This window comes from Mauremys reevesii, linkage group 12 (genome assembly GCF_016161935.1).
Source record: "Mauremys reevesii isolate NIE-2019 linkage group 12, ASM1616193v1, whole genome shotgun sequence".
Classification (NCBI taxonomy): Eukaryota; Metazoa; Chordata; order Testudines; family Geoemydidae; genus Mauremys; species Mauremys reevesii.
This window is the reverse complement of record NC_052634.1, coordinates 4,508,932-4,532,961: the sequence shown is the minus strand read 5'-3', so window position 1 is coordinate 4,532,961 and position 24,030 is coordinate 4,508,932. Positions and strand designations below refer to the sequence as shown.

The 24,030-nt window shown below is 47.5% G+C and overlaps 1 long non-coding RNA gene across 1 annotated transcript in view; it reads left to right on the top strand.

The window, feature by feature from the left end:
• Positions 1 to 645: 645 nt before the first annotated feature.
• The window catches only part of LOC120375859, a 36,122-nt gene continuing 12,737 nt past the window's right edge, over positions 646 to 24,030 (top strand). Inside the window, exons 1-2 of the long non-coding RNA XR_005586844.1 lie at positions 646 to 1,236; positions 2,513 to 2,614. This is a non-coding gene — a long non-coding RNA (uncharacterized LOC120375859). The remainder of the gene's footprint in view (positions 1,237 to 2,512; positions 2,615 to 24,030) is intronic.

Here is a 24,030-nt window from a genome sequence, read left to right as displayed (position 1 = left end):
CAAGGCCCAAATCTTGCAAACTGGCAGATTGTGTCTGAATTCTAATTAGGCACTTCAGGCTTAATGTAGTCCAGGAGGCAGGAACCTCCTCTGTGGACGTCTCCCAGCAGCCACTGTGCTGAGCAAAGTAGGGGCAGTTTTCTGTTAGGGTCCAAATTACTCCCATTAGCTCCCGTGGAGCATGCTGTCCTGAACAGGCACTAGAGACTGAAGCAGGCGGATTGCTGCTGAGTCCTGAAGTCAGCAAGTGCTGGTTCAAGGCTGCAGCCGTCCTGTCCTGCATGTGAATCCAGAAGAACATGGAAAGCCCCCTGGGCAGAAATCCCCTGCTACCAGGTTTTGATTTTTCTTTTGCAGATCCTCTAGAGGAAGAAGCTGCTCCTCTGCTCTCTGGCTCTGATCATACGGCTTGCAGGCCTTATTGACCGCTCTGGAGGCCAGGCAGAAGGAGACAGCTTTCTGCAATAGTCTCATCTAGGGTTTTTGATCTTTACCACCACTGGAAAAATGGATACTACACATGAGGGAGAAGATTCCTTTCTGCTGCAGCTGTAGCCCTCAGCTGGGTGTCACAGGGGGAGTGGCCCCTTTAAGGGCAAATGGGGCCAGCCCTGCCTGTGCCATAGCAACTGCCTCCCAGCCTGACGAGGGGAGTGATGGGAGCAGGTGTTAGTATGGTGAGCACCTGGGCCTCCTAATGAGAAGGATCAGTCTGGAGTGTGGAACCACAGGGAGCAGTTTAGGTTTCTGGAGGAAGCCCTGACCCAGGGAGAAGCTGCTGGGAGGGGATGCAGTGGGAAAGGAGTCTGCTGCAGAGTAGAAGACAGTGAGAAGAAATGTGTGGTTAAAAGGCATAAAGAAGAGCCCCACAAGCCTGCTGCAGGAGGGGTGATGTGCCCAGAACTTCAGTAAACCACAGGCTATGAGAGGACTTGAGAGAAGGCAGCCGGAGAGTCAGCTCTTTCTAACAGAGCTGCAAGGACTTGGTAGTCGCCCAGAAGGGGGAAGAGCTGAGCCCAGGAACTGGACTGAAGACCAGCCCGGAGAGGGGCAGCAGCATGATTTGCTTAGACATTTTGTTTGCGCTTTAATTGGATGTTTGTTACCCTGGAAGGGGACTGACCTTTCAGTGTGACCTGGCCGGAGGGCTGAGTCGCCCAGAAGACGACTGCTGCAGAAACAGGTGGGCCGACAAAAGGGGGCCCTCGACTGGGAAGGGTCCCTGCAATGTTGCATGTGAGTATGGCCCAGGACATAGGGCCATTACTGTTGTGTACAACACCCGGTGGGTTGTGTGTTGCATTGGATAATCTTTCTATTGGCTCAAGGTGCCGGTTTGAAAGGCCCTGAGCCTCAGTGCCTAAGGGCAATATCCTGGGTTCTCCGCTGAGGCTGCTGGGCACAGACAGACCCTGTGGTGCTTCCAGGCTCTAGTTGCCTGGCTGATGTGTGTGGTGTCCGGTGTCGTCATGCGGGGTCTCTGTAATAGGGCAGCGGGTCCTGGGGAGGAGCTTGGTTAGGCAGATGCTGGGAGTCACCAGACCCAGCTGGATGGTGTTAGGTGACTCGGTCTGATGAGTCCCAGCCAGGGGATGCAGATGAAGGCCCAGCTCACTGGGCTGCCTGGCAGCAGGAGAGGGCTAGAAGGTGGCATGCAGCACAGTGGAGGACTGCGCGGGGGGCTCTGAGCATCCCTCAGCTGAATGGAGGCCCTGCTCACTAAGCAGCCAGAGGCCAGGGAGCCTGCACCCCACATTGGGGATGGGACAATTGCCTTATGTTGTCACTCATGGTTAAATAAACCGAGCCCTGAGGCAAGGGCTATGAATTGATTGGCTGTGGCTCATTAGTGTTCCTCAGGCTGGTGTGGAGCCCACCAGCTGTCTGAGTGTATGTCTGCACTGCACAGTTAACCTGAACTCTTTCCCAGGATTTAGCTCCTTCCATCTGCCCAGGGAAACCTCTGGAGGCCTGTGGAGGTGCTTTCACCCCAGGCTAACTGAGCCAGCCGGGAATGTGGGTTAGAACCCTGGCTCTGCTTTAACGTGGGCTGGAACTCACCCACTTTGCACTGAGGACACAGGCAAAATTCCTGTAATGCGGATAGTCCTCCAATGCCGTCCCATGACTTCCCCTGAAGGAACTGACCGGTTCTCCTGCAATTGACACAATCGACCGGGAAGAATCCTGGGGCACAGAGGACCACGTGACATGCCCCCAGGTACACACAGGTGCCTGCAGAAACAGTGTGAACACAATAACGTGGGCAGGGCGTTGATGTGGGATGCTTATATCCAGGCTAGGCTAACCTGGGTGCTCACACTCGGCTGCCAATCATCTGGGTTAACTGTGCAGTGAAGACATGACCTGGCCTGGACTCATTACTCATGGGAGGGCCTACTGTCTATGGCACAGACCCTAACCATGCACAAGCTTCCCCTCATAGTCCTCCAGTTCTAGCATTCGGAGGGGAGTCTCCTAGTCCATTCTGTCCTTGGCTTTTTTTCTGCAGACTCCCTGCTAGGGGGCTTCGTAAGTGCCGATGAACAGCTGTTGTCTCAAGAAAGCCCCCTGTTCTGTGTTTAGAATGGAGCCAGAAGCAACCCTCCAGGCGGTAGGTTCAGATGTGGGGAACTCCCCCCCGCCCCCATACGAAAGGGAATTCTCTGGGTTGCCTCATCTCCCTCGCTAACATCAGGTAGCGTAATTAGTAAAGCCTCCCTAGAGAGGCTTTAATTTCAAACTCAGCTCGTTTCCATGTCTGTTGCCCCTGCAGCCCCCTCAAGGGAGAATACAGGAATAGAAGTCTGACTGCTACCTGGTGTAGCACAGAAAGGGAAGCATCTCTCTCCGCCTGTCCAGCTGTGCTGAGCACATGGCACTTGATGCTTTTGGATATGGAATTTAAGCTAAACCTGTCAAAGGAGGCAATGTAATTTACATGAAAACCAATTTAATTCCTGGTGATTAGCGGGCTCTTGTTTCTGGGAGATCAAGGGCACATGCCTTTCCTATGGGTTATTTGCTATTTAATGCAAGCTGGATAAGGCGCTGCATAGGGAGAAGGGGCGATGGTGGCTTTTGGGGCTCTTTGAAGTGCTCTTTCATTTTAATTGAAGTTGTTGATCCCGGATTACACAGGACTCAGCTGCGCTGACACCCTATACCCAGATCAGTGCTGAAAGCTCAGGATAAACCAGGAGACCTGTGCATCAGGAAGCCTGCTACATAAGCCAGTCAGCTGCTGGAGGCTCGTCCAGTGGCTGGCACTTTTGTCCTTTGAAATCAGCTTGGTGGGTGAAAAGACAGGAGGGGATGGAACATCAGAGGAATTGCTCTGTCCTCTCCCAGCACCCTTGGGGCAGCCTGCCCTGCTGAGTGGCACAGTGCCTCACACCGCCTCAGCCACTGCCAAACCTGTCTTAAGCAAGTCCAACAGCTGGGCCCGCTTGGGGAGGGTCAGGGCCAGTCCCCTGTGTGAGTGCGGAGGGAGCAGTGACAGGGAAGGGGCAGCCCTGGTATGTCACAGAGCGATGGTGTGCTCCACTTAGGCCAGGCACTGACTGGCCTAGGAGAACTGGGTTCGAGTCTCATATCTATCCCGATCCGGTGTATAATCTTGGACAAGTCATTTGCCATCTCTGTGCCTCTGTTTCCCCTCCCACCCTCTGTCTGGTGTATTTAGACTGCAAGCTCTTTGGGGCAGGGACTGTCTCTTGCTATGCGTTTGCACAGTGCTCAGTCCAGCAATGCCCTGATTTCACTCCACTGGGCCCCTATGTGCCACGACTCATATAAATAATCACAATGCCAAATCTTCCAAGAGACCTGGTGCTTCTGTGAAAGAGAAGGGAACATGGCAAGGAGCTGCATGGCTGTGCTGTTCACTTCTGATGAGCTGAGGGGAGACTGAAGTCTGCCAGAGGGGTTGTATTTTCAGAGACATGCTTTAACAAAGCCCCACAAAGAACAGCTCGCCCCAGGGGGAACTGCTTATGAAGACTGCTGCTTTCCCTTGTGCTCTGTTAGATTGCGCAGCACCAGACAAGGGGCTCATTCCATTGTCCAGGTTTTGTATTGGCTTTCGCCAGTGCTCGTGGGGGAATTGTACCTGGCCATTTCCCCAGGGTGTGAGCTGAATTCTAGAAGGGTGACGACAGACTTGGTGTCACTTGAATGAGGGAGGCTCATCCAGGCCACGTTTTTGGCTTTTATTACACACCAAGGCCCAGGAATGCGGCTCAAGCTCCCAGGATACATAGATATTCCAGGCAGTAATTCTTTATTTTCAGTGTCGTTGGAAATCTTTAAAAACCTTTCTATACTTATTTCCACCCCGCCAGAAACACACACACTTCCCCCACCAATATATAATAGAAATGGCCCAGCAACTCTGCAAAGAAAGGCCAGTGTGAGATTTGTATTGATTTAAACAGCTTCTTACCATGTGAAAGTGTGAAACATTTTTTTTAAAATGCCAGCTCACTAAGAGCCAGCAGTGAGCAGGGAATGCTAGAATAGTTGGCAAAGAAACAAGAAGAGAAAGAGATTGGATGGGATCAAATAGGTGGTTCATTTCCTCCTTTGTACTGCTACAGAGCTGATGAAATAGAATGTAATCTGACAATAAAATACTGTGTATTTTCCACCAGCATGAATATTATACCTGGTTTCTATACAAATCTATCATGTTCAGCACAACAGCAACAAAATAATTTATTCAAAGGAATCAAGAAAGTAATAAAAACAAAGACTCTTTCTGCCTTTCAGGGCCTTTAAACTGCATTCAGAATTGAGTAACTGTCTGACAGCTTCATTCTGTGATGGGCATTTCATGTCAGAGAATTCCACCAGGCTTATTTACTCTGCAGCTCTTGATTTAATGAATGAAGATTGGTATCTCAGACCACCTGTGCCTCTTGCAGCAGTCCTGGCCAGAGTGAGCTATTGGGATAGTTCTGAATCAATTTCTATTTAGAACTTTCTGTTTTCCAATTGCTCAAAACTTTCACAAATAAAATCTCTTGGGGGGAGGGGTGGGAGAGGGGTGAAACTTCTCAGGTGGCAAAGTAGCTGCGTTCAGATTGGCTCAGTTTTGGGGGTTGGGTAAAGAGGCTTAACTGAAAATCAGGCCCGCCGTGGTTTTGTGCTTGCAGAACTCAAAACTAGAGTTGGGTGGGAACTTTTCAACAAAATGTCTTTTGTTGGAAAATGCTAGTGCTTTATAATTGAATTTTTTTCACACGTCAGTTTCAAGTGCGAGGCTGCTCAGGACCAAAACAGAATTTCTGGTCAAAGCCAAGGAGAAGGAGACAAGTATCAGGGGGTAGCCGTGTTAGTCTGTATCCACAAAAACAACAAGGAGTCTGGTGGCACCTTAAAGACTAACAGATTCATTTGGGCATAAGCTTGCATGGGTAAAAAACCCCACTTCTTCAGATGCACGGAGTGGCTTTTTACTCACGAAAGCTTATGCCCAAATAAATCTGTTAGTCTTTAAGGTGCCACCGGACTCCTCGTTGTTTTTTGGGGAGAAGGAGAGACTCGGAGAGACAGTAGCCCCAGTGGTTAGTGCATTCACCTTTGCTTGACCTGATTCAGAGACACCTGAACCTGGAGTCTCTCATCCCAAGTGAGCTTGTCCTAAGCACTGAGCTCTTCCGGGGTGGTTTGCTTTCTCCTCTCTCTGGTATTTCCTAACACATTTTGGAAGGTTTTGGTTTTCACTCTGATGCAGTAGAGCTTTTTTTTTTTTAATATTGAAAACTTTCATGGTCCGGAAAGTCATTTCCCACTCAGCTCTACTCAAAACAAATTGAAGCTAGTGCCTGATTCTCTGCCACCTGCACCATGTAAAGTGATTGACACCTGTCAATCACTATCAGTCTGATTTGGTAACATTTAACTCCCACTCTGCCTCGGTGTCGATGCCTGCACAAGGTTGTGCCCTGAATCACATGCTGTTTCAGTTCCCCTGGCCTGATTAATCTCTCCTGCACTGGGGTGCCTCGGGCAACCTCTCTGGCCTTTGTTGCTTTCTGGCTGTGTCCGTTTTGTTAGACAACAAAATCCCAGCATGGAAAATCTTTGCTTTGTTTTCCTTTTTTTTAAAAAAGCCAACCTGTGTGTTCAGTGCCCTGCCCTGCCATTTTATTGGTGCCGGCTGCCCGGCGTTAGGGTCCAGCACGTTCATACAATTATGTGCTCACTGAGACCATACTGTGCACTGAAGCCTCTGGTCTTACCCTACTGTTGTGATTGGGGCAGAATGGTCCCAGCTGCCTGCTTACAATTCTCGCTGCTGACTGGGAGCGTGACACCTCATTTTTCCATCTGAGAGAGCCAGATGGAAGTAGCCAAGACCCTGTGGAAAGGGGATCCAAAGTGATGTGTGCAGGAGAATCTGGCTATTTTTAAGGACACTAGGTTCCCTACAGCTATCTCCCCCCTCCGCCCTTTGTGGCCATCTGATTACCTGCTGCCTGCTGCCATTCAGATGGTAGATGCTCGCTGTAGCTCTCAACTGTATTTCCAGACTGTTTTCCAAACCCACTAAGGTATTTTGAACTCCCTTGTTACTGAAGCAACGGGTGCTGACATTATCTTCAGCTGTCAAAATATCCATAGCAAGTACAGCCCTCTGAGGTGGCTTTTGGAACCGTGTGATCCAGAGCAGTAATTACTATTAGCACATCCGCTCTTCTGTATGACGGAGGCTTTGCTCCAAGCTCCGACGCATTTACCTGTTAACTACAGCAATGCTGCATACAACAAATATTTCATGATCCAAAATAAAAACTATCCAGAATAAATCTAGTGTCAGGACTAAGAAATAGTCTAACCTCCATGTCGCATTCTCACAAACTGAAGGCTGTAGTTAATATTGATTTGTTAAATGCCAACGACGTGCTCAGTGGTGGCCAAGACTAAACAGACTGTTCTTCATTTGAAGAATTTACGACCTAGCCAAGAGAGAGACTGATGACTAGAGTCATCATTTCTGGAGCTGGCTGAACCTTTTTCCAGTGAAAAGTTAGTTTGCTGGGAAATGTTTTATCAAAAAACAAAATTGTCCCTCGGAAAACGTCAACTTCAATGACATTTTCCAGGAGCGACATTTTGAAAGAAAATGTTTCATTTTGTGATGACTTCTCAATTCCATCAAAAACACTGAAATGTTTTTGTTTCAGCATTTCCAGATCCAAAAGTTTAACATTGAGAAAATTTTCAATATTTTGACACTTTTTCCTGAGTTGGGATTAAAGCAAATATTGGATTTCCCAGAGGCTAGAAATTCCGTTTGCCAATTGGCTCTATTCATTGCCCTGTGGCCTTTTTGCACAGGGACTTTAGGATAGTCCTAAACCTTTCGCACTGGGAATACTCCTGTGACAGCGATGCCTGCCACGGGCTATTCTGGGCTAGCAGAGGGAGGAAGGTTTTCAAAAACAGCAGGAGGTGTGGCCAGGGCAGTCCTGGGCAGGGGTAATTCTGTGCCTCTGTGATCTGCCCCAGCATGGACAAGGCACCATGAGAAAGCTGCAGCAAGGAACTGGTTTGAATAGGGATGTTTGTCGTATAAAATTGTAGGTACATTTGACTCACATTTGCTGGCATCACAGAAGGCGTAAATCTGGGTCGATTTGAATATGAATATAATTCTCCTATAAATGGAATTGGAGTGGGGTTTGAAAAGTCAGCGTTATTTCTTCCTCTCTACGTTTCTTGTATTTATAGTCTCATTCTCTCTTCCCCCAAATCTGGCTATTTCTCATACAAAGGACTCTTTTCCCAAACTTAGGGCCATCAGCAGGAAAGGCACAATTTATAGTTCTGCTGCAACTCGGCCATTTGTCACTTTGCTCCTGGTTCGCAGGCACATGCAGCTGGTTCAGAAATGGTGTTAAAAGGATAAGAACTGTTTGGTAAGAAAGCCTCTCTGTACATTCTGTGGAAAACTTCCCAGCAGATCTCACTTCAGTAGGAAAGTGTTTACCCTCCACTGACCTTCAGAATATTTCTTACCGTGTTTTTTATTTTTATTTGTAGTACAGTAGAATCTCAGTGACCCAACAAATGGGGGTCCCATTGTGCTAGGCTCTGTACACCAGCATAGTGAGAGAGACAGTCCAGACCCTGATGAGCTTACGGTCTAAATAGCCGAGAGACAAAGGGTGGGAGAAAGGGAGAGAAAGGGTCAGCGAAAGGAAGGGCTATTACTGTTGTGTCTCTGGCCTGAGTGCTTAGCCAATATTTGGTTCCTTTCAGAGTTGTTTGCGTTAGGAGAAGAAATTGACTACGTGAGCCAGGTATTTATTTGGTGTTTACATACAAAATCCTGTTTGCCTGAACACAGTAGAAATTAATAACAGCAGGCAGTTTCTTTGTCCAGAAACCTCCAGGCCTGCCTCTTCGGTGAGTTCTGTGTCCAAGACTCTCTGTGTCCATCCAGTGTCATGGTCACCACTGCTTTTCTGGCTTTCTGCTCTAAACACACATACATACTCTTAGCCCCTGCTTTTGCAATCAGGAAAACTCCTGTTAATCTCAGAGGAATCTTTTTTGGCCAGGCAGCACATTGCCTCCGGTGGTAGCTTCTGTTGTTTCCAGCTCTCTCACTACTGAAAGGGGACTAATCGCTCCTTCCATTTAGCCCAGAAGAAGGGTGCTTAGCACACCCATTGGCTTTAACCAGAACTGTGATTGTTTTTGGGCCAAAGACTCACTAGATGGCAGCCATTAACCATTTCCAGCATAGCATTATTCCCTGTGTATGGCTAGGGATCAGAGACCCAGAGAGCTGAAGTGACTTGACTAAGGTCATGCAGGCAGTCTGTGGCAGAGTGGAGAATTGAATCTGGATCATCTAAGTCCCAGTCCAATGCTTTAACCACACAATCATCTTTTCTTTTCCGAGTTGTGTGCGTTTAATCTAAAGGTGGGCGCAGGCAAAACCCCTTAGGTCTGAACTCACTTTAACTCTGGAGAAGTTTGAATCCAGAGCCAAGCCCTGCAGTTGGCCTGTGATCAATGGAACCAAACCTCTTGGATTTGATTGCTCCCAAACTTTGCAGCTCAGGCCCATCCATCAAGCAGGGCTGACTCCCCTACATCCCTCAGCACAGTCACTGCTCACACTGGATGTATGGCACGACATGATGACAATTCCCACTGCTGTACAGCCAGTGCTAACTTCACTGCAGAGCCTGGCAGGAGGAGGGCTGAGACCATGGTGGGAGGCGGTAATGGAAGGGAGAAATTTCTCCAGATACTGATATCTGCAGGGAGTGACTGTCAGGTAAGCACCCACCCATCCTGTCCTTTAGCACCACATCTCATCTCTTTGGTTTGCTGCTTCATTAGCAAGCTGAATGGAACAAGGATGGGGGCTTGTCCTTGAGAGTTGAGTTCATTCAAGCTCAATAGGGTCCACCTTTGACATTTCCCATCCTTTTCCTCCTGAGCCAGCAGCTCTCTGATAAGAAGCATTGGCAGGAGCTGTCTTTTCTTTATCACGACAGCACTGGTTTTCAAACAGTGGGGTGCACACCCATGGGAGCGTGATGAGGGTATTGAGGGGGGGAAGCACAGGGACCTGAGTACAAAATATTCTCTGTGAAAAGGGGTGCTGGAATTTCACCCGCTTAACCCCTGCTATTCCAGTCCTGGGATGCCCACTCGTCAGTGCACCTTGGATCTGGTCTGCACCAGCCTGGTGACTCTACTCAAAACAATTCAATATTGCCCTGCAATGCACCCTCTGCTCTTTCAGTCCTGGCTCCCCCATCCACCAGTGCCAGTTCAGCTTGATTCTCAACCCTCTCCTACATGGGCACCAGGTTTAATTAACGGGCAGCAGGTTTAAAACAAATAAAAGGAAGTTCTTCTTCACCCAGCGCACAGTCTGCCTGTGGCACTCCTTGCCTGAGGAGGTTGTGAAGGCTAGGGCTATAAGAGGGGTTAAAAGAGAACTGGATACATTCATGGAGGTTAAGTCCATTAATGGCTATTAGCCAGGATGGGTAGGGAATGGTGTCCCTGGCCTCTGTTTGGCAGAGGGTGGAGATGGATGGCAGAAGAGAGATCACTTGATTGTTACCTGTTAGGTTCACTCCCTCTGGGGCACCTGGCATTGGCCACTGTCAGTAGACAGGATACTGGGCTGGATGGACCTTTGGTCTGACCCAGTGTGGCCGTTCTTATGTTCTTATCAGTGTTGGTCTATTGTATAACACCACCAATGTATCTCCCCCTCGATCTCCGGCTATTCTGGCCCTAGGATCCCACACAAGCTCTGCCAACGCACCTTGTTTCTGTTCTTCATCACCCCCAACGGTTCCAGTCCTAAGTCCCATTTTCAAAGGGACTTTCAGTGAGACTTAAGCTCCTAGGTGCCTAAATCACTTTTGGAACAGAGACTTGGACTCTAGTTTTTTTTCAGACTTTAACCCATGCTCTAGTGACTCAAACCAGGCTTCCGGCTGATCCAAACTGTCTCAACTTTGGTGTTTTCCATCCCTGCCATCTCCTGATCCTCGGGACACATTTAATCAAATGAGTCAGTCTTCAAAGATGTGTGTGAGAGAGAGTGAATATACACAGTACATCAACCCAGCCAGCTTGGGATAAAGCAGCTTTCAACCCTGTATGTGATACTACAGTTCTTGTACATTTTGCTTGAAGTTTTCTACGGCGATTTCTTTTCAGATCTACATCTTCAGAGAGATCGAAACCTTTTTCATCTCCTTTCTCCTGGATGTGTTTCTGATGTTTACTTCTATGAGTGGCCTTCTGTCAGGGGTGGGAACGCCGCCACAAGGCAATCACGCTACGTGGCAGTTGCCTTGTGATTTGCTGCTTGCAATCATAGGGATTAAAGAAATTAAATTTAAAACAAAAATTAAAATAAAATCACCCTGTGTTTGCAGAAAACCTATCAGAACAGATAGAGCTGGAGGAAAGACTTCTTTGAGTTGAAAATACTTTTTTTCTTGCCCATCCCCTTAGGGACAGAGATTTGAGATGCCTTTGACAGGCCTGAAATGACAGCAGCAGGGTTTTTTATTCTAATGCAAGAGGCAATGTTGGGTTCTGGATTTTCCTTTTCTTTTCTTTTCTTATCAGGAAATAGTTGTAGGATTTGTCCTGTATCTGTGGTCAGCGTAACACATGCCGTGTGCTCCTTTCACAGACCATTCAGTGCCTGATGTAATTAATCCTGAGCTTTTCAGTGTGAGGATTTAAGGGGAGAACAGGTGGCTTATTTGATTGGGCTGGTAGGGACGGTAACTAAAAGGAGGTATTCTCGCAGCAATTTCAGGGCTGGAGTGTTCATTCGGGGAATGGAAATGTAACATGACACACCATGTGCTGCCGAGCGGCATTTCAAATTCAGAGGAAATAAGCATTTGCAGAGAAGCCACCCGTGCTGGATGCAGCAGTGGGATTGGTGTACGGAGCTAGCAGAGTTAGAGGGTGAAGATAGAAAACTGTGCAGCCTACTGAGTTCACGCACCAGCCTAAGACGCGGATCTGAGGACTTACACTTGCAATGTTTGTTGGTCTCAGCTCAGTGCCTGCTGGCCTCTTAGCTCAGCATTCTGCACATGCATGTGCTTACGTTTTCACATCTCCTTTCTCCCCCATTGATTTCAGCGGGGATTACCGCTAAATGCATGCAGGAATGTTTGAAGGGTTGGAGCCTTAGATCGTAAGCAGGCTCCATAGCTTTGTACAGCACCCAGCACAGTGGGGTCCCAATCCTGGTTGGGGATAATAACAGTAATAATAGCAGCTACATCCCCAAATCACAGTCAGCACAACTGGACAGCTCTGCTAGGATGGAGCCCTGGGACTAGAAGAAGAGGAAGCGCTATGGGTCAGAGCTGACGGAGCTGCACTGGCCCAGCTGTGCGTGTGGGGAGCCAGGGACTGGAACAGCAGGGGGCCTGGCCTGCAGGCTGAGGGAGAGGATTGTTGGCTGAGCTCTGCATGCGCGCGTGTGTGTGTGTAAGAGAGAGAGAGTGCCCAGGATTGGAATACCAGGGGAAAGGGGGCTGCAGATGGGGGATTGGGTGTGTGTGTGTGTGTGTGAGAGAGAGAGAGAGTGCCCAGGATTGGAATTGTGTGTGTGAGAGAGAGAGAGAGAGTGCCCAGGATTGGAATAGCAGGGGAAAGGGGGCTGCAGATGGGGGATTGGGGGTGGGTGTGTGAGAGAGAGAGAGAGAGACTGCGCTGGCTGGGTGGGAGGGGGCTGCAGGTCAGATAGTGGAGTGTAGCTAAAGCCCTGAGGGGGAACCTTGCCTGTGCCGAAGTCAGACTGCACAGCCCTTGCCTGCACCATATCCGGGCAGCTCGGCATTTGCCACAGCTTTTAGTGCCCCGTCTCTCTCTGTCCTATGAACTCGCATACTGTTTCCAACAGCAATTCTTCCTGGTATTGTATAATGAACCTAAGCCAGTTATATCCCGGAGTGCAAATATGAGCTAGTTTGCCATTGAATTAAATGGAAGGAAATGTCGAATCAAAGGACATTTGCTGTTTCCTTCTATTTTCTTCTCAGCTAGCTCAATATCATTTTATTCTTCCATCAGCAGCAACTTACAGTCAGGATAGGGTCAGAGACGCAGCTGAACTTCTGAGTTTTTATCTGAAAGCAACCACCAGATCTCTCGGGTATAGATCACTCAGCCAGCCCCAGAATTGCAATCTGGGGTGGGGTGGGGTTGCTCACTGCTTTGTATATTTACTCCTGAGAGAATTCTGTGCCAACATTTTAAAAATTCTGCACACGATATTTTAAAATTCTGCAAATTTTATTTGTCAATAGATAAATGTGGAGGCTCCAGCATGGCAGGGGGGAGCATAGGCCATTGGCTGCATGGAGATGGGAGATCACCCTTCACGCCCCTCCCACCCCCGCCCAGGATATGGACTTGGTGGTAAAGCTGCACCCGACCCTGACACAGTGCCAGGACCAGGCCTGCCTTGCCCCCAGCCTTGCCCCCTCCTCAGTGATTTACCTTTCTGCTGGCTGCTTTGGGTGCCCAAAACAATGCACCCATGCTGTTAGGGAGTGGCACATGACCGCTCTTGCAGCTTCCCTTTGCTTCCCCATCAGAAAGTCATTTTTCTGCGGGGAAGCAAAGAAATCTGTGGGGGACATGAATTCTGTGCATGCACAGTGGCACCGAGTTCTCCCAGGAGTATATTATATTACAGCTTCATTTTCACTGTGACAGAAGGAAGCAACTGCGTTCTCTTAAGAACACAGTCCTGTTTTGAAGTTTTACTATTGCAACTTAAGGGGCAGCCAGATAAGAACAAAGCCTTGGTAGCAAAATAGGCTCAATTTCAATCCCCTTCCTTGCACTTTTCAAAGTTAAGGGCTAGATATTGCCAACAGGCCTCAACACTTCTTGTTCTTTTTCATCTTTTACCTCCAATGTAAAATATTCATGAGAAGCTTAAAATGCTGAGTGGTGTAGTAGGAAACAAATTGCAAGGCAGCTCCAAGTCAAATCCATACTATTAAATTAATGACAGATGAATATTGGAAGAAAGGCTCCCCGGGCACCGAGGTGCATCTGGGGATCTGATTAGCAGTTTGTGCAGCGCTCGGAGCCCAGAGTTTGTTTAGTGGTTTTCCTGGATGAGTCCACTCAGGTGATGGAGAACAGAGCAGCTAAGGCTGAGCCATGCCCATGTGTCCAATGCTGCAGGGGCGCAGCTGTACCGATAGAGCTGCGCCACTGCAGTGCATCGGGGGAAGATGCTCTCTGCCGATGGAGGAGAGTTCTTCTGTTAGCGTTAAAAAAACACCTCCGTGAACGGCAGAAGCTGTGCCGGTGGAAGAAGCTCTCTGGCCAGTATAGCGCTGTGCACATGAGCGCTTATGCTGGTGTCACTTGTATCGCTCAGGGAGGTGGAATATTCACACTCCTAAGTGACATAAGGTTTGCTGACATAGGCTGCAGTGTTGACATAGCCTGAGACTCCCTTGCATGGACCACCAGCAAGATTCAAACCTAGGATCTCTCTCATAGACCTCTCCCACTTGCGCTAGAGGACTAACCCCATTAGCTGGTAGCAGCAGTAGGCTGTTATCCTCTACTGGCTGGTTTGCTAGATGCAGCTCAGCCAGTGCATTACAGTGGGTGAATATCTAAAAAGTCATGGAAACCACGGTGCCCCTATCTTTATTTAGTTTCCTTGTTTCTATGAACATGGATTTGATCCCGATCAGGCATGTGAAACTCAGCCTCAAACCTTCAGTGTGACATTGCTAATTAACTCCCTCAGGGTTGCAGCTCTCCTCCCCTCCTCACATCTCCCATGCTGTCATTCACTGACAGCGATGGAGCTTTTGGACAGGGCTGGGGAATTCAGCAGACCAGCAGGGGCACAGCACAGGCAGTGATCAAAAAACCCAAAGCTTCACCCAAGCCCTGTGTGAGTTAGCAATGGGAAATGTTCAGCATATCAGCGAGGGGATGGAATGTCATCTTTCAACATGGGCTGCAGCAGGAAAAGCGAGGACGCAGCTCATCACTGCTCTTGTCTCTGGTGCACTTGTTTACCCCAGTACCAAATGGGGGCAAAAGGTTATTGAAAGAGAATGATAAGGCTTGGCACCTGCTGTAGTTTGTACTAGTGTAAATGACTGCAGGCCGTGCAAAGTGACGAGGAGTTGGGCTCATAATTCAGAGTGGGTTTCTCTGGGACTCTTGAGCTCCATCAATGGATCCCCTCTCCCAGGTACCGGCTTTTTAGAGCTTGTCTAGACTAGCGTGAGAGGGGTTTGGTAGCTAACACTGTTTAAGGGTTAAAGCCCTAGTGCAGACAGGGCAAGGTGTGCTCAAGGCCTCCCAGAGGAGGGGAAAAGTGGGGCAATTTGCCCCCGGACCCTACAGGGGCCCCGCAAGCCCTGGCTCAGCGACGGTCCAGGTCTTTGGTGGCATTTCGACAGCGGGGGGCCCTTCAGTCGCTCTGCATCTTCGGCGGTGGGGGGCCCTTCAGTGCTGCCGAAGACGCGGAGCGACTGAAGGGCCCCCCACCGCCGCAGACCCGGACCGCCGCCGGGTGAGTACAAGTGCCGCAGCTCCCCCGCTTTGCCCCAGGCCCCCTGAATCCTCTGGGCGGCCCTGGGTGTACTTTGACAATCAGCTGTGGAATTAATCCCTAGCTCCATTTTAGGCTTCCACTTGAGCAACCAGCTCAGCTCAGTTCATTGCTCTGCTCATATAGCTCAGTGATTTGAGCATTAGCCTGCTGAACCCAGGGTTGTGAGCTCAATCTTGTGGGGGCCATTTAGGGAACTGGAGTTTTTAAACAAACCAACAAACCTGTCTCGGGATTTGTCCTGCTTTGAGCAGGGGGTTGGATTAGATGATCTCTTGAGGTCCCTTCCATCCCTGATATTCTCTGTGTTCCACAAACACACCTTTTATCCTAGTCTGGACATCCCAGAGGCTCTGCCTCTGCACTCACACGTATAGCTGCACCCGCACAACGACTAGCCTTTAACTCCTGTTTGCATGATTGCGTCTTATACCTGTCAAATCTGCCTGGAACTCAGCTCCTAAGCGAAATCCCAGCGCAGCTTGCAGCCTAAGGTTCAGCAACACAACAGTTCTCACTCTCCCCTCCTCTCTCGTTATTGAGGATTAATTTTATCTCCCAAAGTGCAGATGCTGTGGGTTTATGGCGTGCCCAGCGTGGTAAAAACAAGAGGATTAAAACAACTCAAACACAGGATTTTTATGCTCTGCACAGATTTAGGAAACCTGTGCTGTTTGTAGAAATAAGGTGAAGGATCCAGCCTTCCCTTTGCTGCTTGCATTTGAATCAGGGAGGCTGATTTTCCTTAGAAGAAAACAAACAAAAACCTAACCCTGCTACAAGACTAGAGGATTTATTTGGAAATAACTTTTATCTCCCTGCGCTAGCTTCAGCAGCAGCACATCTGGCTTTAGAGTCTCTGCCACTCTCCCCTAATCACAGAGCTGGGCTGGCTGCAGATGCCACTTAATGCTCAAGATGCAACTGAGAGAGGGGGGGCATTTAAAGAGATTCCTGAGAGCTGCTGAGAGTAGTGGGTGAAGGGATAATGATGAATTTTTCTTGCCAGTCAAAAGCACCGTTGGGTACAGCAGATTTCACAGCTACCAACTGGAGCTGAGGGACATTTTTTGGCCTTAACTTTTTTGGGGTGAAAAATGCAGATTCAGCAAGACCCAAATGTTTTGTAAATTCATTTTGAATTTGATTTTTTTTCAATTCAAAAAACAAAACTTCAGAAAAATCTAAATATTTTGTTTCAACATTTTTGAAACAAACTGTTTCAGTGTTTTTGTTTTGAAATAAACTTTTTGTTTTGAAAAGTCTGTCCATTTTATTTTTAAAATTCATAAACGTTTTAAAAGACTCAAAATTGAAACGCAACATTTTTATTTCAAATGAAACATTTAGTTTCAGGTCGAATGAAACCTTTTGTTCAACCGGAAATGAATTTTTTTCAACTTTTTGATTCACCAGAAATTTTTTTAAATGTTGATTTTTGGGATCCACTCATAACAATTCCCCCTGCCTGATTTTTAGAAATTGTTGTTGAACTGAAAAATCTGTCAGTTGCATAGCTTCTGCCAATCCCTGCTATGAAAGCTCTGAAATTCTCCATCACTCACTGACCAGTGAGGCTTGGTTCTGTTCCAAACCCCTCACTTGTTAACGGCCAGATTGTGCCATAGTTTTAGAAATCCCTGTAGGATCTGCCTTTGCCACCGGCTATTGTTCTGACTGCGTCATATCACTTCTTTGTATATTACAAAAACAAAACAAACTGGTTTATTCGTTAAAACAAAGGCCTGAAAGCCAAGACACCTAGGTTCCAGTCTCAGCTTTGCCATTGGCTCATTGTGAAATCTTGCACAAGCTGCTGTTCCATTCTGTGGGCCAGCTCCTACACCAGTTTTCACTAGCTGCAATCTGCTTCTGTGTCTCAGTTTCCTCCATCTGTTCAATGGGCATAGTGGTGCTGACTACTTCACTGTGGCAAGGTATGAAGATGAAGTTGTGAATGTTTGCCTAGTGGCTGGAAAATATACAGTGCTAGGTATGTGCGAAGTATTACTATTTTGGGAGCAAATCCTGGAGTTTTAGTCCTTTCCCAGTTTTTATTTGGTTCTTACTCAAACTCCCAGTTGACATCCATGGGTCAGGATTTAGCCCATTATTGAGATAAAGGACTCCCCAAAACCACAGGTGAAGTAACCTAAAACTGCAGGGGTGCTGGTCCAAAAAGGAAAGTGATCCGTGCATTCATGGGAAAGGTTAGCAAAGCTGCTAACAGCCAAGCTCCCCAAGAGGGTTTCAAGACCCAACCCTAATAGGACTGCACCAGTCCAGAACCTACAAAAGAGCTCCAGCACCAAAGCATCTCCGGGTGGGAAGCAGCTCCCCACCAGCGGAGCTGCCAAGAGGGTGTGCTGACAGCGCTGCGAGGGAAGTGCAAAAAGCAGCAGGGAGGGAAATGGAGAGTGCAAAGCAAGGCGAGAAAATTGCCTCTTTCATGGTTCTATATTAAACCTCTTTCGGCCTGAAAGTGCCTGTTACACAGAGGAGATGGAAACAAGAGGAGAGCCAGACCATGCTCTTAATGATGAAGGATTAAAGGATGGGTAGAGATGCTGGAGTGGGGGGGAAGGACAACCTGAAGGGGAGGGGTGCCGGGCAATGCATTAGGCTGTTGGATTTGCCATTCTGCTCTTGAGCTATTCCGTTGCGGGAGACGACTTCAATGCAAGTTACTTGTATATGGGAGAACCACACCTCGGGCCTGGAATAGCTAGAGGTGTTACATTGTGAGACAGAGTCAGGGAGACCCATGAAGATGCCGAGCCATTGGACAACCTGCAGATGCCCGTGTGTGAATGCAAGTGTAGACGCAAGCCTGTTGTATTGGATTTAACTGAGCTACACAGTCTGGGCTGAGGTCAGGTTTCCTCTGTTGTCTAGTCAAGGGCTCTGAGTCTCTGAAGTAGCAGGCAATAGAATTTCCTCCCTTCTCAATCCCTTTATGCTTGTGGCTGTTACTCATTGTTACCCAGTCTACAGATCACTAAGAGCCATCTCCTGCTTTTGCAATCTCTCCTCATTCCAATATTGCACTCCCCCAATGCTAATGACGCCATAACAATCATATCGTAGTTTACAGTTGCACTCTGTATCTGTGTTCTGGCTGGGTCAGAAGCAGGGCTAGATTTGTACATCAGCAAACTTGCAAGTGCAACATTCATGAAAGGCTTGGTGGGTTTAATAACCTACTCTGCTTTTATATGGATCCAATCCTGCCCCCTTACTCCAGTGTGTTAGTCTTACAGCACCATTTGCCTAAGGCCATGTCTACACTACAAAATTAAGTTGACCTAATTTATGTTGGCAAACAGCCGCTGCAGTAATTACATCTCTTGTGCATGTCTATGCTTTGCTCTTTGTGTCGGCAGTGTGTGTCCCACCTAGGAGCACTTGTATCGATTGTACTGTCAGTGCGGGGCATTGTGGGATGACTCCTGAAAGGCAGTAACAGTCGACACAAGTAACGCATAAGTAGGTTGACACTGCGTCGAACTAACTACTTCAACCATGACTCTATGGAGGTGGAGGAATGAAGCCGATGTAGCGGGGCTGTTATGTTGGCAGGAGTGAAATTGAAGTGTAGATGCTTCCATAGTTAGGTTGCTGTAAGCTGTCTTGCGTCGACCTATCTCTGTAGTGTAGACAGTAGACCAGACCTGAGTAAGGACTAGTGAGCGTGAACTATACAGCCTTGATCCTATCAGTAAGTAGGCACTTAAAATAAAGCATGTGTATGTTTGCAGGACTGTGGTCTAGATTAGTTTTCTATAGATAATCAGTGAAGAAGGATTGATGAGTCCAATTCCATGCAGTGCAATGTCACTTATTACAGAGGGCAGAAGTGAAGTCGGGGGTAAATATCCTGGGTTTCTTTGCTCCATTGCTTGCAGGTGCGTGAGGGTGATGCACTAGGTTGTGTGAGAGCTATTTAGTTACAGAGGCAATTTGTGACTCACGTAATTAACGTGCAGCTATAATGAACTGCCATGTGCTTAATGAGTAATTGCTTCACTTCTTCACTCAAAAAATTGTTTCAAAAACACAGAATCAAAAATACAAAAGATCAAACTCATCCAATGGACATAAAGCTGAGCCAGCCCCCACAAGAACACGACTTAGCTCTTCATCTTTGCGATAGTGTGATAATTGACTTTCTGAATTAATAAAAACCTTGCTAACAAAACCATATTGCATTAGGGAGTCCATCTCCCCACGGGGCAATTATGAAGAGGAAGAGCAGACCATGGTCAGTAATAAAGAGGTAGAGTAATTAGCTGCAATGAAGGATAAAATGAGCCTTTGTTCCCTGTAGCAAATCTCTGTGGCTCAATGCCATGTCTTTACCAAACGGAGAAACATCACTGATACTGACTGAATTTCTCTCCATGTGGAGGCTACCTTTAATTGTAGCTTCTGTGTTTTCCAGTGGAAGCCAAAACCAGACCTTTTCTCTGGGTAAAGACGAGGCATGTTTCTTTTATTACAACATAGATTGTATTGATATTCTTTGGACTCATAAACTGAACTACTGATTGGAGCAGAAAAAAATCCTTTCTTGCATAGATCATGTGTCTCGATTTCTCCCGTAAACAAACAACCACATTTGCTGTTTTCAGCTTTGAATGGGGCATATTCAGAAAGCCATTTAACATGTACCTAACTAAGCATGAGTAGTCCCATTGAAGTGACGGCTCATTTGCTTACCTGTGTTGTGTGCCTCGGGGTTTTATCCTGCTTCTCATCTCTGCATGGAAGCTGACTAGCAATAGCAAAGTTCCTAGCGGACTTCATAGAGTCTCTGATCCTGCCTTCCTTTGCAGCAGACTTTGCTGAAAGGCAGGCAAGTACTTCAGCATCTTCCTGAATCAGGGCCAAAATACACTGCATTAAAAATTAATCAAAATCCAGGTGGAAAAAACCCTAAAAATGAGTAAAAATTGACTTTTTTAATGAGTGTGAAAATGGCTTTTTTTGGTCTGTTTGCTCTCCCCTTCAGTGTATCACACGCACACAGAAGAGAGAGACACGGCCAGTTATTGCTTGTGAACACTCACAAGCCGAAAGCCTTTCATTTTAGTGCAATCCCCTTTTGTCATGTGCCCAGATCTCATGCCGGATGTTCCCCTGGGTCAGCCTCGTAGTTACTGGGTTCCTTTGGGCCTGATTCCATGGGGGAATCTCAGGAGGGTCAGAGGTTTGGGGTCTAGTTCACAGGTTCAGATGGTTACCCATATGCACCTCTGAACATACTCCTTTAGTCAGAGAAACAAGCTGAAAACCCCGGTTGTACAGGCTTTCTCAGATGACTTATTATTATTACAGTACAGAAGAAGAAGTGAGCCCTGTTCTTGTGGGGACTGGCTCAGCTTTCTGTCCACTGGGTGAGTGAGTTCTGCCTCCGTGCAGGGGACTGGACTAGCTGACCCGTCAAGGTCCCTTGCAGTCCTACATTTCTCTGAGTCGATGTTTTCAGTTGCAAATATGGAAGCTGCCTTTAGCCCAGGAGGGCTCTTTCCCCACCACTTAGCATGAGCTAAAAGGGGAGCATTTTAAAGCAAAACTTATGCAAACTTGGACATTTTGTAGGGAGGGGAGATTCCAAACCAAAATGGACAAACCATCATTGCCCAAGCTAACGTGTCCCTGGGCAGCTGAGCGAGGGAGGGGCCTGTTCCCATTCATCTCTGTGTTCCATAGAAATTGCGGCCTAAAGCTGGGGCTGAGGCTGTGGTTTGAACAGGTTTCTGAGACTCTCTCTTCTCCACTCCCAGTAACGTGAATGCGAGTGTCTCTGGCTGCAGCCGGCATTGTTGTCAGCAAAGGGCCTGAGCCACAAAGGCTGCAGGAGACTCTCTTGCTTTTACTGTTCCTTGATGTATTTCTTCATCTCGGCCAGTTTCCGATCTTGGCAGGGCAGAGAATGACAAAGGCACTCGGGCAGTGCAGAAAGACACAGTAGTTGTGTGTGACTCACAGCACTGGGGGTTGCAGCAAGAATTGCAGAGGGACCAGGAAGCACTTTCCATTCTTGACTCTTACCAGCACAGCTCTGGGTAAATGATACACCGCAGTCCTACGCCGGGAAAGCCTCTGATGCCCACCGTAGCCCAGTTAGGAGCAAGCGCCAGTTTAATGCGATAGATGAACACTGCCTATTTGCCATGGGGAGCTATGTCGGGCTAAATTTGTCCCTGCCCCACTGCAGAGACAGAGGGCTGTGCTGCCCTGGCTTGTGTCACCCCTCTGAGCTTTGCTGCAGTCTGGGGAATAGTTGGGATGCAGGAATGTGCTGGGCTCCCTCCCTTATAGAGTCCATTCCTCAGTGGATCTCAAAGCACTTTACAAAGGAGGTCAGTATTGTTATCCCCATTGCACAGAAGGAGAAACTGAGGCACAGAGTGGTGGAGTGACTTGCCCAAGGTCACCTGGCAGAACCAGAAATAGACGTTAGAGCTACCTGAGCGATACTCTGGTGCTGTATCCACTAGGTCACACTCAGCACCCTCCCTTTGGTGGCTCTGCACCAGGGTGAGTCCATGTCAGTGGCGGGAGAAGGGGCTCACGGCTGCTGTATACCACAGTGGATTCCCCAAAGCTAGGTTTGCAGTAGCACCTGGTTTACACTTGGACTGGCCCATCAGCTGTCCTTGCTGGGCAAGTACGTGCACAGCCTCAGCCCCCAGGGCAGCCAATATCACCCATTCCTTCACTGATAATAATAATAATAATAATTAATCAATCCTGCTCCTTCCACCCCAAAGACCCGGTGACCCCCGGGGCCAGAGGGGGAGCTCTACAGGTCCCTTCAAACTGCTTTGGATGAATCTCCAAATCCCTTTAAAGACCGAACGTTTGAACTAGACAGACCCACCGCAGCAGTGACGAGACCTGGGCTGACTCTGCCCAAGGTTAATGTAGTCACTGCAGCTCCAACGGCAGCTTCATTGGTGCTGCTTACGCTCTGCTGTCGGCGACTTGCCTCTGAGCCCCTGAGGGTGACAGAGTGGCTCTGACTTGGGGAGATTCATTAGAGGGAACACTAGGGTCTGCAGTTCTCAGCCTGTGTCTGTCGTCTGGGTCGATGCACGTTCGGGGAGTGTTGACTCTCAGGGCCGGCAACACCTCTTGAGGAAATGACAATAATTCATTCTTCCAGTTCCGGTTAGAGTCCATGGGCCATAGCAACTGAGTGCCATTTATTAGCTTCCCCATGGCTGTGGCTGGAGAAGATTACAGCAGTACAGCCACAATGCCTTTCCCACCTATAACATGGGAGCTGGGCCTGATTCTTGATTACACTGAGCTTTGGGCAGGAATGGCATCCGGGTAGATTCATTTCTAAGTCACTTTTGTGTCCTCCATATTCTGGGTCTATGCAGGTGGCTGCCCAGGCCCAGATGTAAATTCTGCACTCACCTTTTTTTCCCTATTGCACCAGCCTTCTCTCTCCCAATCCTTCCACCTCCCCTTTTCCTTACCACTGTTATCATTTGAATTATGGTAACACCTAGTTGCCTCACTTGAGTTCTCAGTCTTATTGTGTGCGTGGTGCAGTATAAACTCATACCAAAACCGTCCCAAATAGCTTGAAGTCTAAATAAACAAGACAGAATTATTGCCCCCATTTTACAGACTGGGAACTGAGGCATTGAAATATTATGACTTTCTCAAGGTCATGTAGGTAGTCTGTGGAAGGGCCCTGAATTGAACCTAGAGTCTGAGTTCCAGCCCAGTGCCTTAACCCCAGGGTCAGTCTGTCCCTTGGTTGGTCAGTCAGTTTGTCTGTCTTTCTGTCCCTTCTCCACCCCACCCCCAACCCAACGCCCCCCCACCCCCAGAACAGAGTGAGGTTGTGCCAGAACCCTTTCTTTCCGTTCTCGTGGCAGGACATAATTTGCACAACTATGCAAAGTGTCTTTGGTGTCAGGAAGAGATAATTGTCCACCAGCTAGAGTGACAAAAGAGCCAAATGCCAGACAAGGACATAATTAAACATAATGGTGAGAGACAGTAATGAGATGCATCCGGCAGTGCAGGCACAAGGCTGTGTTTTACATAGTCCATTCCATCCCAAAGTTTTGCAGCTGTTCATTTTCTTTTGTGGTCTTTTGTCACGGACAATAAGAGCAGGAGGTTCAGCTAAGACGAAAGAGGAGATGAAATGAAGGAACTCGCCTAACGTGAAAGAATTTTAAACAGTAGTCCTGATTCTTTTCACACAATGGTGTAGCTCCATTGGCTTCATTAAGTTACTCCTAATTTACTGGGGTTGAGGTGGAAGGCTTACTGTTTCTGGCTTGTAGTGTTCCATTTCTTGTTGTCTGTATGCACTGCCCTGTTTAAATATGTGCAGATTTACCACATATCCATGTATATATGTATATCTAATATGTATTGGGTTCAATGGAATATGGGTAGGTTATCTGGATGTTAAGATGTTGGAGGTTATTAGATATATGGAGTAGATAGATGTAGATATATTTCTTTAGATAAATCCCTCCAATCCCCACAGACATTTTCCTTCCCATACATACTTCCACAACACATCCACAGACACCATTCATTCAGACATTTTCTTCTTCATTTCTGAAACCTTCAAATTTCAAAATTCCATAAACCAAAATTAAATTCCAACAGAAAAATTTTTGAAGAAATTTCAAAGAGGGAATTGAATTTTCATTTTGATTTTTTTTTTTTCCCACCATTTTTTATTTTTGTGACCATATCATTCCCATCTTTTTCAATTCATCCGTGATTTTATTTGCCACAACCAATTTCAATTTTCAGTATTTCCAATTCAACAAATCATTTTAGGTTCATACCACCATGACCAAAATATAGCCAAAATTTTCATCAAACAAAAATTTTTTCAGAAGAGAAGAAAGGAGAAAAAA